General features: G+C 35.9%; 1 protein-coding gene across 15 annotated transcripts in view; it reads left to right on the top strand.

Annotated features, from left to right (window-relative positions):
- Positions 1–16496, top strand: part of SOX6 (SRY-box transcription factor 6) — a 489348-nt gene that overhangs the window by 106063 nt on the left and 366789 nt on the right. For 13 of the 15 annotated variants that reach the window (XM_081937703.1, XM_081937696.1, XM_081937695.1 and 10 more), the window contains one exon: positions 360–450. The gene's annotated coding sequence lies outside the window, so the exon portion shown is untranslated. Of the gene's footprint in view, positions 1–359; positions 462–16496 lie in introns of all 15 variants that reach the window. The other 2 variants (XM_081937699.1, XM_081937701.1) reach the window with 1 other exon arrangement.

The following is a 16496-nucleotide window of genomic DNA, read 5'->3' as shown; positions in this document are numbered from 1 at the left end:
ACTCCCAGAATTCCCCAGCCAGCATGGTTCCCAAGTTCCCAAGTTTGGACACCCCTGCTGTAAATGATTTCATACTAGAATTAATATTGAAAGTGCTGCTCAGATTTTTGTTAGAGGTGGGCAAAGTTCCATATTATTTTCATGTAATCTCTAGCTGTGAAGTTCATAAACTTATTGCAGCCTTTTACCATGTGGTATTTTCCAGCTGTGCTGCACTTCAGTTCTCATCATCCTCAAAACTGTATAGTCAAAACAGAATATTGCATCTTTTAAAAATAAGTAAAACTCATCAATAGTTTGACGGGAGCTGCTAAAAAGTGATGTGCCCTTAACATAGTTTCCCTCTTTGTTTTCTATAGGGCTGTTAGCTGCCATCTTGCTATTTTCATTTCTGATGACAACTATCACGGAGCATTGCTAGAGCTCAGAGTCAGCCTGTGACAGGGCCAGGTAACTTCTACGTACTTAAGTAAAATGTTTTTTCTTGCCTGCCTTTCTCCGCTTAGTGTCTTTGTATCTCAAGCTTTTTGTCTGGATGTGATGTTCAGGCAATACAAAATAAGTGCACATTTTCAAGTTTCATTATTTAACAACATACATTTATGGCGTTGAAAACATTGTTTGGTCTGTAAAACTAAGATCTATTTTATTACAACAGATTTTTGAATAGATGATTCCCTGTGGTTTGTGACTGCAGATATTAAAAGTGACATTAGAATTTATTATGAAGTTATACAGGGCATTCCTGCCATTGTGCAGGTGTACTTTTAAGTGCATCTAAATTCTGATACACAGCAGATGATTGCAAATAACAATACTGACTTTTATATGAAAGCATATTTGAATAACTAACAGTGACAATAGCATTTTCTAGCAGCTAGTACATTTTTACTCCAGCTGAATTAACTATGGAAGCAGAAATTCAACATTTCAAATTTATAAGGCTACATTACTTTGACAGGTGAGAAGATGGCTAGAATTTTACACTGGACTTCCAAGTAACATTTCCTTAAATTCCATTTCTATCTAACTCTCCCTTGTTGTTTCCTATAAACTGGGATTGTGACTGGAAGTTTTCCAGTCATTATTGAATAATCACAGATAGTTCCCAAAGAACTGAGAATTACAAAAGCTGACATAACAGTAGCTTTTGTTTATTATTTCTTCCCCAGAAGCATTAATCATTAAAACCTGATTTAACGCATATTTTAATCCTCCTATTGTTCTCAGTATATATTGCCTTGTAATTTCAGTTCATAAACCCTGGAAGAGGACTTTTCTGAATCATACAGCTGAACTACACCTTATTTAAATTCATACTGTTGGCCCATCAAAAGATTGTAGGTGAATTCCATCAGAAATGGGAAAGCATTTCCATTTATCAGAATCAATATTTTTTGTTGAAGAGAATTAATTTTCAGATCTATAGTTGGCTGCAAAAGGTCTGTTTCTGTTTGTGGAGAGTATTGAGGCTAAGCAGAATTTTTTCACTATACTGGAGGAATGTAAGGGAGCCTTTACTTCTTTACTTTACTTTATTTGCGCTTATAGACCGCCCCCTCTCCCAAAAGGGACTCGGGGCGGTGTACAGTCCATACATAAAAATACATAACATGAATAAAATAAATAATTAAATAGTTAAATAATTAAATAGTTATGGAGGAGGTTAAAAGAAGAACTGTACATCTAAGTAAAGTATCTAAAATATAGTTTTAAAAAACCCTTAAAAAATATCCCATAAGTTAAATTTAAAAACAGTTCCCCTAAAATACCAGTTAAAATATATCTGCCATGATTACCCTGGATTTTCTCTTCCTCTTATGGCTCTACCATTATTTCCCCAGTTTCAGAGGGGGTGCTATGCTCCAGTGCCATCTGTTTTAGGAAGCTCAGAAAACTACATAAGGAAAGGAGGAGCAACAAATGTATATATATATATATGTATATGTATATGTATATGTATATGTATATGTATATGTATATGTATATGTATATCTAAATTTTTTTAGAACCTCTTCTGTAGGTGTGGCCTGCTTTGTGGGAGTGGCTTGCTGGCCATGTGACTGGGTGGGAGTGGCTTGGTAATCATGTGACTGGGTGGGCATGGCCAACATGTAAAATGTGATGAAACTCACTTAACAACGCTCTAGCAACCAAAATGTTGGCTCAGAAACTCTGGCATTTGAAGCACGCAAGTCTTAAAGCTGTCAAGTTACCCTTTAGAAAAAAAACCCAGGGGTGTTCAAACTAGGAAGCTTTAAGATTGTGGACTTCAACTCCCAGAATTCCTCCTCCAGTCATGTTGGCTCAGGAACTCTGGCACTGAAGTGTGCAAGTCTTAAAGCTGTCAAGTTACAAAACCCTTGCACCCCTAAGCCTTTAGAAAAAAAACCTCAGGGGTATTCAAACTTGACAGCTTTAAGACTTTAAGGTTTAGATAGGACTCTTACAGGCAGGTGGGGGATTGGTGAGCTAGCCAATCAGTGGGATGTGGGCGGGGCAAGCATGGTGCTGACGGGCGGGGGGGAGGGAGCTGGAACCTTTTCTATAGAAGAGATTAGAAATGGCAGGAACCCACCTCTGATGTATATGAATATGAATATGAATATGCATAGGCATAGGCATCCTTTTAGAAAAAGAATTCTGCTAACTTTAAATTTGAATCCATTTATAATTTTTATAATCAGTTTTTTAAAAATGTTTTAAGAATAATTGAACTCTTGTCAGGCAGATCATATTTGCCATTATACTATATGCTCTAAAAATCTTATTGTTTAGGAATAACTCTTTTTCATCCAAGCATTATATTTTTTTAATTTTTAAATAAAAGTGAAAATTGTGATTGAAGCAATCGAGACCTTTTTTTCAAATAATGGCAAAAGTTAATGCTTTCGTCTGGAATGATCAACATTTCTGTGTTCAACGCTCAAAGAAAAAATCCCATGTGTAATACCTTTTGGGGAATGAATTAGTAGATTACAACCAATTTTAAAAAGAATTTTAAAAATGTATTGCAATACTTGAAATGTATGGATGTTTTAAATAAATGCTGTATGTTCAATATATGGCATACCAAATATTCTTGTAAGTAGCAAAGGCTAATTGATTCAAGCACCGCATTATTATCCAACTATTAAACATATTTAGTTAAAGATCATTCAATAAATATACACTCTACTTGTTGAAAGCTTTTTATGTAGCTAGTGAAAAACTAACTAATTGCCAATTCGGCTTATCAGATTGAATATCTAATATTTGTCACAAGGTTATTGTTGTAAAAAAAATTGCAGAAGGGTTACAGTATGTCATCTTGAACTTCCCAAGGAAAAGTGGTTAAAAACTGAATAAAACAGAGACCAATTAATAATAAGATATTATCTGATGCTTGGTACCCTTTTTGTAAAATGAGATTCCACAGGATGAATGATTGAGGACAATTTATTTTCATTATAGCTTTTATATTTCACAATGAGGATAAAATATAACAAGAACAACCAGCAGGATCTTTAATAACTTTCATCATAATAAAAGGACAATTAAAAGAAAAAGGAAACAATTATTAAAAATATTGCATACCTCCAAAAGCATAGGAGCTAAGGAAGGATGCCTTCTACAAATCTGATGAAACTGGATTAGGAGCCTTACAAGTTGTTATTGACATAACACTATCCATGAATTTTTTGAGATAATGTGCAGCTGAATAAGTAGCTTGGCCATTGATGTATCCAAAAATATAATTTGCTCAAAAAAATGTTGAATCTTGGCTGTAATGGCCAGTGACTACAGAGGGTTATTCAGTGATGTAATGATATTATTGGGTTGATAGAGTTGAGGAAATTTCTTAATACATAGATGTTGACTATTATTTTAATTGAAAACAAAATGATCTGCAGATATTTTGGGGCCTGCATGTGGTTACTGTTTGTCCATTCTTGGTTCTGAATCTTGCTTTTCCAGGATTACAAATTTCAGGAAAAGTTTCATGGACAGAGAAGGCTTTCTGCCGCAGAAGTGTTGTGTTCTGCATTTGGAGAACAATGAGGATAATAACAGGGCATTTTGTGGGGGTGGAACTAATGTTCTCATTGCTAATCTTCCTTCTCAGGAGCATAGAACATAACTTGTTTAGGGTGGCTGCCTCCATAATAAGAGGAGAGTTTAAGAAATCAGAATATGAGATTGTGGGCCAAATGACATGTTATGTTTAATGAATAGCATTTGGTTCTATTTTAAGTATTGTTATTAGTTACAGATGTATGGGCATTCCTTTACTGATAAAGCACTGCATTGAGATAGAAGATTTATCTCTTTTATCCTCATTGCAAGTGGAACTAAAATGCCACAAATACTAGAAAATGGGGGTGGGGGAAGAATTCATTGAATACTTTTTTTCTTAAGAAGCCTAGGGATACAGTCCAATCAGATTATACAGTATAGAAGGAAAGTTTATGTTTTCCTCCCTCTTTCATACGGCATTTCCAAAAAAAGATTATCATCATTTGCATATAATTTAACCGCATGCTGTGTATACTGTGTGTTTTGGCTCATGAAATAAATCCATGACTGGAAAAGAAGTGATGTGGCCAGGGTTCACACATCATATTAAGCAATAACCAAACAAACCATATTATAATATGATATGTAATCTCAGCCACAGGATATAAGGATGTCATACTGAGGCAGGGAATATGAGGCAAAAGGAGGAAGGAGATAAACTGTTCCATATTTTGTCATAGTAATCCTGGTTTGGGAAAGAGAGAATTAATTTTGGGATATTGATGATTATTATGACCAGTCAAAAAACTTTTTGAATTATGATAGACTTATGGTAGACCGATCTACCATCTACCATCTACTTTTCTACTTTTCCATCTACTAGAACACTTTTATCCCCTTTTATTCAGGTTTGAGATTAGCAATATTGACATATATACAACAGCTTAGGTTTTCCATTCTGGAAATTTTTCTTTTTCAAAAAACTTACCTTATGGCTCTTGGTCCAGGATGATTAGATTCCTGAACTAGAATATCTTCTTAGGGATTGCAAATATATTATTGAATGAAAATATATTATAGACCTTCAAAATCTTGGTTTCAACATCTGAAATGAATTTTGTAGGAAACAGCAAAAGTTATTATTGTTTGAGTTGGAATCTGGTTCAGAAAGTATAGGAAAGAGATTGGAGAAGTTAGAGAGAGAGCAAAGAAGGGATAGAGATAAACTTTTAGTAAATAACTAGATTTATTGAAATAACTATCAAAAGCACTGAAATCTGTTCACATACATGGCAAATCACATGTATGACATTTCTATTCAAACAGTATTTATACCTGTATAAAAATATTTGTAGGTAGACTACACAGGTTTAGTTACAATAGTGGTTTGAGATTACTGTATTTTGTAGCATTGATTGATTAGTTAACATCATACTAATAGTGGGTTAATAGATAATATAAAGTGCTGACATATGTACATTGTGTAGGCTTAAGTGTACAGGTCTCTGTCTCCTCAAGTGATTAAAATTCCTTTTGTATGGATCTTAAGCAATGATCACAGTATAAACGATCACAGCTTTAGGATCCCTGTTCTCCATTACCCTCTGGACATCAGATGCAATGCTGTGTTGCATTTCCCCTGAGAGAATGGAAGAATACATGTGCAGGCAAATAATAAGCAGGTGGAAGATAACAATGCATAACATTTGTTTTGAGTATGTATGAGCTGATGTGATCCTCCTTCAAATTTCACTCTGAGTTTGCTAGCCTGAGGGCCAGACCGAAAGCTGAAGCTGACTATGTCTGGCAGGCTAATGTATGATTGTGGTACAGATGATGTGAGTCTTGTCACCTTGGCAGTAGGCCAAGCCCATTTTTACTCAGCAGAGTCTATAAAGACTTAAGAGTTTTCATACACTCCAAGCCTTGCCTATTGTGTCTTGTTGATTAACATTTGGCATTCATTCTATAACCCCCTACTGGAGAGTTTTGCACATAAGATGAATTTCAATATTATATCCATCATTTTTTGTCACCATTGTGGGATAGAATGTTGACCTAGATAATTGGAACCTGAAGCTCATCAGGAGCAAAGTATATCCTTTCCTAATAATTATCTATTGCCACTGTCTTGTTGAAAGGGTCTGGCTGTCCGCTGCACATGCAGCGTTAGACTGCCAAAAGTCTCTGTTAAAGTTGAGGGACTAACTCTTAACTTGCATAAAATGGAGTACGTGTTAAGAGCCAGGCAAGAGAGATTTCATATAAGACAAATGCTTAGAAAGATAAAGCCTTGGCATGTGGCCAACATCCAATTTAAATCAAACTAAGCCCACAATGGAGACGCTTTCCTCCTTCCTCCTCTCCATCACAATTCGTAGCATCCCGCTAGAAGTTTATGCTGCCTTGAATATTTGCCAGGATGCTGGTTGAAAAGTTTTCCTTCAAGTAAAGAGAACTGTCAAAGAGACAACTAATTAATCCCTGCCCCTTTATAGCTGTGCAATGCAATGCATAACTAAAAGTCCTGTTAAATTAATTAACGATTTCAATTATGAACTTTTCTCCAAAATGTTATGATTCATATCAGGCTGATGATGCAGTGACCTGAGAGTGTGAAATTTGAGCTGTGTGCTGAATTGCCCGTTAATTGATTCACAAATTATTTAAAGTTTGTTGCACCCAAGGGAGTGTTGATATCCATGGCAGCAAAAGGTACAACTATTACTCTGTTTCAAGACTGACAATTAACAAGCAAAAAACAATGAGATTGACGCTTGCAAATCTTTTGCCATTTTGACAGTTGAAAAATTACTACAGATCATGTCTCACCTCTATCATCTATCTATCTATCTATCTATCTATCTATCTATCTATCTATCTATCTATCTATCTATCTATCATCTATCTATCTATAATATTATACACAACAAAGTTTAAAGATAGGAGGTTAATGCTAACAAGAATGTCACACACTTCTTTTAACAGTTCTGGGTTTTTTTAAAAAAATATTCTCTGTTATTGTATTTGGTTCTAATATCTGTTTGTTTTACAGTAAGACTTGTTCATTGCTGAATAGAATGAAGGTCAATTTTACTGCAATTGCCATAATGGAAGAATATTTTATAAACTACTGTTCTTTGGATTTTAAATAAATATGGTAGCTTATTTACCTAAATATAGAATGGTCAAATATTGTTTGTCTTTATGTCCAAATGAGCATAGGATTTGCTGCTTTCTACAATAGAGTGAGTACAAGTACTATTGTTCCATGTCATTGCATTCAATTTTAATATTTTAATCCATAACATGGGTAACAAAAGCTTGAAGCATACACAACATAAAAGAGATGCAGGTATTAAAGTGTATTGGAGCACTGTTAATATTTTATGATGCTTTATTAAATTTTTATTAACACTATTACAATGCACGTGAGTTGACTTTAATGTTGTATAATCTGACCATTAGTTGAAATCTCTTTGTGACTTTCACTGAAGTGGAAGAAAACATTATACAAACAAGTTCATGAGGCCACTTTTGTACAATGTTTTGTCTATTGGAAAGGAAATAATAGAATCGCTATTATTACACATATTCATGGTTCGATCTAAGTTTTATCTCATGGTTTTAGGCTTTTAATCTATGAGGTGAGATCTTCAGAACAATGATCTAGATGTAAGAAGCAAACATAAAGTAACTTATTCCCATCTTTTTATTCTTGTTTAGAACTTTGGATCATCTTCTTCCCCTGTATATTTTATTTGTCTTAGCACCTTTATGCAAGCAGGTCCTTATGCAAGCAGATTCTGCAGCCTTAATGGATGGGCTATTGCAGGATGCAGGCTTCCCTCGATTTGTTTTTAAAAAACCTGGGCTTTCCAGTTGTCTCATCAATAAACAGATGGCTGATTCAGTTTACAGTTCTTAGTGTTAGTATTCTGTTCTATTGTTTTAATTCTTTAAACTTTTAAAGTGTTATGATGCAAATCCCCATTGGAGTCCTGAAATGTAATAAAACAATTTTTAAAAATGATATGAAGCAGTGCAGTTAAGAGAAGTGCGTACAAATTCTGCACTAGGGATCAGCTCCAAGAATAGGCTTCAAATTTTATTTTTTAAGTAATGCAAATATTTCCAGGCTTTGCCTTCTCCTTGACAGGTGCCACCCCCAATTCTTTTGTTTGGTCTCCTGAGTTTACCTTTAGCTATTGACACCTAGTGACAGTATTGACGTTTAAGTGAAAAAAACCCACCGACTTTTGCTCTGAGTCTACCTAGGATGAAGAAATCAAGACATTTGAAATGAAAACCTTCCTTCTTTGCCAAAATATTTTCTTAAAATGGCAGTCCCAAGATTGCTAAATGCACATAGTCCTCGAATTATAACAGTTCATTTAGTGACCATTGAAAGTTAAAACAGCAATGGTAAATATGATTTATGACTATTTTTTCACAGTTATGACCTTTGCAGCATCCCCTTGATCATGTGATTAACATTTAGAGGCTTGGCAGCTGGTTCATATTTATGACCGTTGCTGTGTCCCAAGGTGATGTGATCCCCTTTCATGACTTTCTGACAAACAAAGTCAATAGGGAAGCCAGATTCACTTAACATCTGGGTTATTAACTTATTAATGGCAAAACTCAACCAATCAATGTCTCCCTTCGCAACAGAACATTTAGATTGAATTGCGGTTGTATGTCCAGGACTACCTGTAGTTCCTAAGGATAAAGTTACCTGAGTGTTTGTATTTTCCATCCTCTATTGATAATGCTCATCCTAAATATTTTTGTGGGGTGGTCAATCAGCAAATCAATGGACTAAGTTGTTGCTACTAAGGGAGAGAGGGGAAAAGGTTAAAATGTGTGTCTTATGCAGAAGTTAGAGCACGACCATAGGGTTATGCAAGAAAATAACATTTAAATGAGGGTGTGCTTTTAGAAAGCCTACAGTTTGAATGCCAACTGTCTGGTAACTGTTTTTCTAAAATTAAGGAGCCTATAATCTCAGCACCATTAACAAGTGCTGTCATTCAGATACACAGTGTCTGGCTGATTTAAATAAAATGAAATGAAGATAGTTGTTTCTGGTCCCTTGGCTTCACTCATTGCCATAAACATATGCTCTGCGTCCCGCTTCTTTCCATCTTATTTATGACTTTAATTTGTTGTGTGGGCTGCGCTAGAAATTAAATTTAATACAATTCTCCAAGGGACCCTGTCATATAATAACATGGTAATTTCTGTGTATCCTTTTGAAAAATGAGGAAATTAATTCTTCCTGACATGTTCTAATTATTCCAGTGTGAACGGAAAATCCGTTTTTCCCAACCCCTGAAGTGTAGGCGAATGGCTGCTGTTCAAAGCCGAGGTGCTAATGCTGACCAGCAGTGCGTTTAATTTGAAACATGAGCAGACACCTTTCAACACACCTTTGTAATGTTAGAGTACTTTACAGAAATTAATTCACTACTTATTTGGCAGCTTAGCCTGGGGGGCGGGCGGGTGGGTGTTACGGTTTTTATTCAGCAATTCTATCGTTCTGTTAGCACAATGTTTCTCACTTATATAACTCACTGAACTTATATTGGCAACATATAGATAAATAAGAGGAAAATGAAGCATCTCTGAAATGGAACAAGCAGATATTTCAGTATTATTAGACCTGCATGTTGCTACATATTAGGAATAGAATAGAATAGAATTCTTTATTGGCCAAGTGTGATTGGACACACAAGGAATTTGTCTTTGGTGCTTATACTCTCAGCTTTTGCTTCAGGAAGAGACAAACTACAGGGTCTTGAATATATAACAAACTAAACAGCAGACAATATCTAACCATTGGAGAAGAGATTACTAGAAAGTCATGTGCTTAGTTTTCTTAATGAGCTTTAATAACCAGTGCAACAGATAAATTTGGGGAAATTAAAAGCTAAAATAACAAAGCATAATCAGTTTCAGTTTTTTTTTTTAAAAAAACAACTTTAGGTTTGTATAGTCTGAGTATGGTTATTATACGTGAACCAAATTTATATATATATATAAATTTGTACCTGAATTCACACACACACACACACACACACACACACACCCCAAATTAAATCTACAAGGATAAATGTCAGAGTTTACAGGATCTTACATCATGACCATGGTTTTTAAATCATTACGAAAATGTTATGTAGTACTTGAAGCTTTCTCTGACTTTTAGTTTCTACACTCAGCTGTTCCATGTGCAATTAATATTCCTAGTTCATGAGAACTTTCTTCATCTTTACAACATGTTCTTTCAATAAAAGGCAAACATTTCTAATCCAGTTCTAATCCAAATTTAATTCTAATCCAAAACTGCTGTCTCTTCTATCAGTCTTTGAACCTGGTCTGAAGTATTTGCCTCTCTTTAACACATTCCAAAATGCCTTTCTTGTCACTCAAGCTTGAGCATCTATTTCCAAACCTTTTCTCTTTATGATTTAGAGGATTTTGTTCTACGTATCTTCAAATTGCAATAATTTTTATCCTTAGAAACAATGTAACAAATTGATTGCAGAAATTTTTCATGGAGCTGGGAAAGTCGTCATTTATGTAGCCTTCAAGAAAATCATGGTTTTCACTGTCTTTATGAATACATATTCATTCATATAATATATTATGTAGCAGATGTACTTGCAGGATATCTTCATATCCTCTTTAGAGGCATTTACATATTTTATTGTGATTGACATTGTTGCATCTTTGCAGTAAAAACAAATCACTTGACTATTATTAAGCTAGTCCTTGATCAGCATGAACTATTTTGGGTAGGCTACACCTAGTCATGAATGGATCAGAATTGATTAGATATTAGATAAGGGTCTATTACAATACAGTACAATACAATACAATACAATACAATACAATACAATACAATACAATACAATAGCAGAGTTGGAAGGGACCTTGGAGGTCTTCTAGTCCAACCCCCTGCCTAGGCAGGAAACACTATACCATTATACTATACTATACCATTTCAGACAAATGGCTATCCAACATCTTCTTAAAGACTTCCAGTGTTGGGGCATTCAGAACTTCTGGAAGCAAGCTGTTCCACTGATTAATTGTTCTAACTGTCAGGAAATTTCTCCTCAGTTCTAAGTTGCTTCTCTCCTTGATTAGTTTCCACCCATTGCTTCTTGTTCTACCCTCATGTGCCTTGGAGAATAGTTTGACTCACTTTTCTTTGTGGCAACCCCTGAGATGTTGAAACACTGCTATCATCTCCCCTAATTCTTCTTTTTATTAAACTAGACATACCCAGTTCCTGCAACCATTCTTCATGTGTTTTAGTCTCCAGTCCCCTAATAATCTTTGTTGCTCTTCTCTGCACTCTTTCTAGAGTCTTCACGTCTTTTCTACATCGTGGCGACCAAAACTGAATGCAGTATTCCAAGTGTGGAATATAAAGTGGTATTAACACTTCACGTGACCTTGATTCTATCCCTCTATTCTATCCCTAGAACAGTGTTGGTTTTTTTGGCAGCTGCTGCACACTGCTGGCTCATATTTAAATGGTTGTCCACTAGGACTCCAAATCCCTCTCACAGTTACTACTATTGAGCAAGGTACCACCTATACCAGCGATGGCGAACCTTTTTTGGCTCACGTGCCAAATGCGTGCACTACAGACGCTCCCCCTCCCATTTTTACATGCTTTTATCACCCTCCCCAGGCTCGAGAGGCTTTATAGGAGACTGGGGAGGGCGAAAACAGCCTCCCCGCCCCCCGGACGCCCACTGGAGGCGTCAGCAAAGCCTCCGGACAGTCCCTGATGCCTTCGGAGCGCTCAAAACGACCCTCCGAGCATACCGGAAGTGACTTCCGGTTTGCTTGGAGGGTCATTTTGAGCGCTCCGAAGGCTTCAGGGACTGTCCTGAGGCTTCCCTGACGCCTTCGGAGTGCTCAAAATGACTCTCCGAGCAAACCGGAAGTCACTTCTGGTTTGCTCGGAGGGTCGTTTTAAGCATTCCGAAGGCTTCAAGGAAGCCTCAGGATGGTCCCTGAAGCCTTCAGAGCGCTCAAAACGACCCTCCGAGCATTGTTTTGAGCGCTCCGAAGGCTTCAGGGACTGTCCGGAGGCTTCCCTGATGCCTCCAGAGGGCTTCCAGGGGGGGGGGGCGGGGGAGGCTGTTTTCGCCCTTCCCAGGCTCCTATAAAACCTCTGGAGCCTGGGGAAGAGGAAAAATGGCTTTAAAAAAGGGTGAATTGCGCATGCGTGCTGGCCAGCTGACAGGGCAGCGCGTTGCGTGCCCTGACAAATGGCTCCGCGTGCCACGTGTGGCACGCGTGCCATAGGTTCGCCATCACTGACCTATACAGTACCTGTGCATTTCGTTTTTCTTGCCTAAATGTAGAACCTTACTCTTTTCACCCTTGAATTTCATTTTATTAGATAGTGCCCAATGTTCAAGTTTGTCAAGATCCTTCTGTATCTTAAGCCTATCTTCTGGAGTGTTGGCTATTCCTGCCAGCTTGGTGTCATCTGCGAATTTGATGAGTTCCCCATTTATTCCCTCATCCAAATCATTTCAACTTGTGGGAGAGGTGGACTCTAGCTTTTTAAAAATAATCTTCAACATTGTAATGAACAATTAACAATTATAGTGCTAATCAAAAGTGGTAGGGTTGTGGGGAAAATGCTTTACCTGAAAAAAAAATGATGATATAAAAAACACTGTGCTTTATCTGTATTTTTCTGCAAACACTCTGGCAAAATTCCTTGCACTGGTTGGGATTATACCACATGATGAGTGGAAAAACAATTGTATAAAAGACCTGAGTAATTCTATACAATTTGTGGAGAACATTTCCTTAGAGAATAAAAGGAGAACAAAGACTGAGTATTTATGTCAAAAGGAACTTTTCCAGAAATAAGTAATATGGGCAAATTGAAATGGGTCCCCCTCCCCCAGAGTTGAAATGAGGTAACGTCTTTAGTAGATACAAGAGGAGCCCTTTGTCATGTCTGACTTAATTATTTTAGGTTCATTATAGTTTATTCTGTGACAAACGTTCAGAACCTGAATAATCAATAAACTCCTTTATTTCTTGATCTCTTCAAGCATAGAAGTGAGATTATTGAGTGGGAGAGAGGGTCACCTTGTCCATGACCATTTTTCTGTATTGCACACTAAAAGAATAAAGGAAACCCAGCTTCTGCACAATCTCCCTAAACTGCCTTGAATGATTCTTCTTTTAAAATGATCTCTGTGCATCTTGAGTTTCTTACTGTCTACTTTGCTTAATTTTCTATCTGCTACATTAATCTTAAGGATGTTGAGCTTTATTTTACTCTGAGCCTGTTATCACAGGGATGCAGATGTGCAGTTGTTGTAAGAATGGAAAAGCCAGGGTTTTGAAAACACTGAAAACACTTTATAATACGGAATGAAACCCTTGTAGACATTTTAATTTTCATTCATTTTAGTGATCGCTAAGCTACAAACAAATCTGTTTGCGAAGACAATTTTCTTTTAATGTATTTCGGTCATCTTCTTGGACTGAACAAGTAATTTTATTTATTTATTTAGATAACATCAACAATAGTTCTTGAAATGAAAGATAGATGGTGTTTCTTCAGTTTTGATTTAAGTTCTCTCAACAGGCATTTTCTTTAAACAAAGTATTTCCAACACAGTACTTCTGTAGTAATTGTGGACTGCTGCTCCTCAACTCTCTACCTTCATAGTATTCTAGAGGATTATTCCTGGCAAAAATGTTTTTTTTTAAATTTTATTGCATTTCTTAGATATAGATCTTCCAATTAAATCTACAGCAGTGGTGTCAAAATGGCGACCCCTGGGGCGGATATGTCACCTGCAGGTCATGCCACCCCAGCTCCGCAAAGGGAAAAAGTCACGATACATCATGTGATGGCAACGTGGCATGCTGAGTTTGACACCCATGATCTACAGGAAAGTATCAAAGCTTAATGATGTACCAGTCAGCTTTAGCCCAAGCATATGTTTCTCCAAAATCAATCCTGTGTGTATGCATTTTTGGATATTTTGGATCAGACCTGTAGTTCAGAAGGAACCAGCTTAGTCATTCTCTCACCAATTTAGGGCTTATCTGAGCATGTGTTCAGTTCACATAAAGCAGATGTTACTGCATGAACTGGTTGTAAATCCCTATTATCTCGATAAGTCTTTTTTGTCTTGCCTGTGACAGCTTCCAATAGTATAATGTCATTGATCTTCTATTACCTTTACAGTAAGATTTTGTGGATACATCGCAATTTATGTCCTTTATCTAGGATCTTTCCCCCACTTTTTAATGTATACATAGAAATTCTCCCATTCATGATTCAGATAAGAAAGCTGGGTTGAGAAAATGACATTTTTCTCTCTGTTCAGTATATGCATCAAGCTGTCTTATCTATAGAAAATAATAATGAAATCTTTGTGTGAAGTTTGTGTTTTACAACAGAGTTTCCAAAGATGTAGATGTACAGATTTTTTCCATGTATGCAAACAGTGCAGTATTTACTTTATTATGAAAATAGCTTTGCAAAAATCTTTGTGACTGATTGTTCAGGCAAGATTTGCCAAAGTATAGAAAGACTATGCACATTTAATTACATTGAAGTATTTACTGCCTCCAGAAATGCAAGTGAAGTTCCACATCAAATCTTGTACCTCAGGGAATGTAAAATATCGGTCCATTGTCAAATAAATGATTATTAGGTATTCAAAGCTATTATTGTAATTTAGCAATGGATGCTTAAATTTTAGAAAACAAATTGTTGCAAAAGTACTAGATGGGTTACATGATCAAGAACAATAATTTGAAAACATTTCTGTTTCAGCTTAATGCAGCTTTTGTTACATTGAATAAAGTTTTGAGCAGACATGGCTTTTAATACATGTTCTGCCAATGGGATTATTTTCAAAACACCTTGGAAAACTACAAGTTAACAGCATGTTAGCAACTAACTCAAACATTATTTCAGTATCATTCATAAATTACTTAGAATCCTTTGATTTAAAAAGAGAAAATCCCTCAAATCCTACTTTTGGTCAAAGCATAAGACCATAATTAATTTGGCATGTGCTTTTGAATTAAGAACACAATGTTCTGAGCTTTTCTTAAAAAGAAGCTTTTTTTTTTGTTCAAAACATTGGAGAAATACTTTTAAGCAGCATTATTAACTAGGTGGAGCTTGTAAGATTTGTTACAAATGAAAGATGTTAATTAAATATTGTTGTTTCTTGCTGTCAATCAAAAGAGGTTAAGTTTTATTTATATTCTGAAAGGAAAAACAGTAAGTGAAACAGGTAAAAATATACATACAAGAGCTGCCAGGAAGAAGAGAGTTTGGCATAGTATGAATTTAGTCATTTAATTTGTGGGGAGGAAAATACAGGTAGGAATAAATTGCTTGCAATGAGGCTGCTATTTTCTGATACTTTGAGAAGATACTCTTTGAAATGTCCACATGATTGACAGCATCTTCTTTAGCCCAAATTGCTGATATGTGAGGCCAATTCCCACAATTAGTTGAGGTGCTTGGTATCAAGCTCATCACTTAGTAAACTTTGCCTGGCATCATTTCCTAGGATGAGGCAATTACCGTGATTAAGTCGGCATATGCTCGGGGTCAGCAGCTGTGGATGCAGCCCATAGCAGAAAGCAAAAGGAAAGATGACAGCCAAATAAATAAGAAAACAACAGTGTTTTCAAATACCGTAGATACATGCTTCTAAATGGAATAGTATATTCGAAGAACAGGGGAGCATTGGATTTTATTGATTGTCATTCTTGTTAATTGCCACTATATTGCATCAGCACTAGACGGATGGGGTATACGTTAAATGATCAAATCAAATCTTTATTATGGTCAAAGAACAGCCTATATATTAAACAAATGAAATATACAAATATTATTGTAAGGCCATTTAATTTACTATATTAAAAAAAAATAAACGAAGATGTGCCTACTTGAAAGGAAGCCAATTAAAGTAATGTTTTTCTAGCATGTCTTCTCAGATGTGTTGAACTGGGTTATTGTGAAAAAAACGTTACAGGAACACTTCTAATAAGTACAATTGTAAATGCGGTAGGATCCAGTTCTGTTTTGCACAAACTATCATAATCATGAGGAACCACTTCTTTGAAAGGACTTCCACTTGAAAATCATCCTCTCAAAAATTATCAGATTGGGGAAAACCTTTAGTTTTCTTACTGATTTTTATTCCTTTAGCATTCATGAGAAAAAGAAAAGATTCTAAAAGAAAGTTTAAAAAAGAGAAAATAAGAAAAACATATTGCAGTATGTAGAGAACACAGACCAGCTTTTGAATGTAGTGTTAAGCTTTGACTACATAATATAATATTGATCTTAATTTTCATTACATCTGTAAAGAGTAGTTCATAAGCTGGGAGTGAACACATGTACTCACTCTAGGACTAAATCTGGATTTATGCTGTCCTTTTTTCATTCTTTGCTTGGTAAATCCATAGTTTTG

This window comes from Natrix helvetica (assembly GCF_964273705.1).
Source record: "Natrix helvetica genome assembly, chromosome: 1".
Taxonomy (NCBI): Eukaryota; Metazoa; Chordata; class Lepidosauria; order Squamata; family Natricidae; genus Natrix; species Natrix helvetica.
Note: the sequence above shows the minus strand (reverse complement) of the source record. Positions and strands in the feature narration are given on the sequence as shown.